General features: G+C 35.2%; 1 long non-coding RNA gene across 1 annotated transcript; it reads right to left on the bottom strand.

Moving 5' to 3' along the window:
• Positions 1-681: 681 nt before the first annotated feature.
• Positions 682-2,973, bottom strand: LOC145790962 (uncharacterized). Its single transcript, XR_014330432.1, has 3 exons — positions 2,698-2,973; positions 1,722-1,774; positions 682-956 (listed from the first exon to the last, which is right to left on the bottom strand). It is a non-coding gene; the product is annotated as an uncharacterized LOC145790962 (long non-coding RNA).
• Between the last annotated feature and the right edge of the window lie 412 nt (positions 2,974-3,385).

Raw genomic sequence — 3,385 nt, 5'->3', positions numbered from 1 at the left:
ATAGCAATTTACTGATACTGTACTGTACTGCTACTGTTACAGAGATCTCTGTAGGTTCCCATGTTTGGAACCACTACTGTTTACTGATATGATGGCCATCAACTGACTGTTCGATCTGTTAAGACCTACTGTATTGTTTGCTATTTGATGTACCACTTATGACTGCTATGATCGAATAACTAATATACTGTTCAAATGACTGTTTTAATACTAAAAGGTTATTCATTCCTAACCTCTTTATACATATATTATTCACTGGGCTTTAGCCTACTGTTTATATATATATGTAGGTGTCCAGGCACCGGATCAGAGCTAGGAGCGTTGGGTTAAACTCCCTTTTTGTCAAGCCAACCAACGTGTCTCACTGCAAGGTTCCAAGTGTGTCCAAGCCAAGGCTGCTTCGGGGTGTTTTAGTTTCCCCCTTTCTGTCTCTGTTTTGTATAGACTGTATCGACTTGTACCGTACTGTTATGGTAGGGATTTGGTCCCTAACCCGAATGCCTGTATATAATGTATGTACATACTATTATGGTTTGATTGTGAATATGTTATGAAAAGTCTTTTTACATACAGACTGTCATAGCTCATTGGATGTCACACCCCAAATCCGGGCATGACCGGCTGTGGCCCACAGGGACTTAGCCCAAGGCACACGTAAGCCTAAACACGAATCCAATCACATTGAACAACTGAACAATAGTCTAATAATAACTAACCAAAACTCAATCCAGACATGTCACAATTATAAACGGCAAAATCAACCGTAATAAAAAACCATCCAAACTTATGGGATATAAACAACCCACCTATCAAAAATAATCCTAAATGAACTTCGATAAGAATAAATATAAATATGCACAAACTTGACATAACACTCTAAACTAAAGGAATGCCCTAGAGGTCCATGCAATTGAGTCCCCGCTACGCCATGAGTCCACTCTAAGTCCTTCTAACACCTGGAAATGGTAACAACTAAGTCAGCTGATAGCTCAGTGAGTAGCAACATGGATAGTAAATACAGTTTTGAAAACAGGGTTCAATTCCAAAATAAGATATATATCACAGAAACTAGATTGGCATACAGTTTAGTAAATACAATCTGTTTCAAAAAGAAGGTTCCACAATTCAACACTTAAAATACTCATGTCTCGCAAGAACATGATAAACGACATTTTTCACTTAAAACAGATTATAACATGAACACCAATAATTTTCTGGGTACCAATAAAAACAAATAATCTGCCACACATTTCTCAGGCTATAAGCCCCGTTGGATCCAAAACCGAACTAAGAGTCATCCTCAGGGTGGCACCTGGGCCTTTTCTCAAAGACGATCCGATTGAAGGTCACCTAGTTATTTTTAAAGGTCTTTTCCTTACAATCGTTGAGCACTAGAGTCATCACGGCCCAACCCGAATCTGTTCCCTAGTGGCCAGAGTCACCACACACAGTGGAATAATTTCCCTGGACTAAATACACACATGGTCCCACTAATCAATACACATCAGTTTTCGCAAAACATGGTGGTTCATCATTATAAACATGAGACCAAAACAAATAGTTTACAGTATGCCAAGTTCACACATGTTTCAGAAATAATTTGAATCAATTGATAATATAATAATTTATCAAAACAGTTTAGTCTTGAAACAACAATTTAATTTTCCAACAGTTCAGGGTAGGGGAACATTTATAAAAATACGTAGCATGAAACTACTCACCTGGAACGAAATAATGTAATCCTCGAATAGAGTATGAAAGTCCAACTAGTGCCCTGAACCAATATGAAAACTACACGTCACTGCTAATTTAAAAATACTAAGAAATACGAACTGAGTAACCCCAAACTAAAACGCACTAACACGGCTCAACCCAACTCACCGTTACTCTTAAATATTACCTAAGTTCATGTTCTTCAAGGTCTAAAAGCACCCAAGACATAGGTTCCGATCGAAACTTAACTAAAAATAACTTTAAGATAAAACAGTGTTTTAAACTAGTTTTCCCAATCTATTCGCTAACTTTGAAAATTTCAAAACCCACTCCACGCTATTCGAAAAATTCTAATAACCTCCAGATATGATCTAATATATCCTAAGTTTCAAACCCAATTGGTTTCACTTGATTTGCTTATCAAAATAATTTTCTACAATTAATTATATCCAAACAGGTTATTTTCTGCAGCACTTTAAAGAAATTGACGGTTCTCTTAATATACATGAGCAATCAATGCAAGGCCAAAAACATACGAAACTAGTCTCGTAACCGGTTCTAATGACACTAATTTGATAATTTTTGGATTTATACCCAAAGAGAACAACAATCCCGAATTTACTGTTTCGGACTGGTTTCCTGGACAGATTTGAATACCTCAATTTATATGGATTTCGACTCCCAAAAATTATGAAAAAATTCAGATATGCAATTCAATGTGTAATTGATCTACTGTAAAAATTTCAGATTAAAATTCATCCGTTTGATATGGTTTCTTGATTTTTAAAGTTTGCGATTCTGTGCAGAATTTTTTGGACTGAAAATTACACCCAATCTTTACACATAAATTTAGCTCCTCAAGTTTCTTAATAGGATATCTATATACACAATACATAAACCTACAACCTCTCCATGAATGAATAAAATAATTATAGAATAAGGATAGAACAAAGAAAGAAGAGAAGAAAACCTAAGAGGGCTAACCTTTGATGATCACACACAACACAACACACCCAAAAGTTCTTTGATTGCAACATCTTCTTCTTTTTTTCCTTCTCTCAAACCTTCTCCCGTGGCTGCTGTGTTGTTGCCCTATGTGGTGAACAAATAATAGAGTAGGGTTTGTGTTTATTTTATTTTATACTAGTAGTGGGCACACATAGGTCAAATAAATAAATAAATATACAAAATATATGTATAAGTTATATGTAACTCAAATGGTAGGAGTCTTATATATTAACCTTGTGGTCTAGAGTTCAAGTCACACTCTCCTCTCTCTATATATTTTTTATAATAAATCTTGCCTCTAAATTAAATGATTTCACCACAAATTTATTTTAAGTTTAAAATTAATTAAAACATCCTCCAATAATATTTAATTTGCACCTTAGAATTCACCACAAAAATATTTGAGATTGTAATATTATTATTTAATTATTTACTTAATTTTTATATTCGGGTTCTCACATTGGACATCTTTCATTTATTGTTTTGGCTTCCGCCAACCCCTGTACTCTATATTACTGTTATTACTGTTAAGCAGGCCTTCGGTAATCACGGATTACTGGCCGGTTACGGTGCTAAACCCATAGGGGTAGGTTTGGGTCGTGACACACCCTTTCCTGATTAATTTGCATGCCTTCATTGCAAATATTAAGTAAGGTGGAGGCAC

The sequence above is a fragment of the Camellia sinensis genome, chromosome 5, assembly GCF_055761805.1.
Source record: "Camellia sinensis isolate YWXY chromosome 5, ASM5576180v1, whole genome shotgun sequence".
Taxonomy (NCBI): domain Eukaryota; kingdom Viridiplantae; phylum Streptophyta; class Magnoliopsida; order Ericales; family Theaceae; genus Camellia; species Camellia sinensis.
The sequence above is the reverse complement of the archived record's forward strand: the minus strand, read 5'-3'. Positions and strand labels throughout refer to the sequence as shown.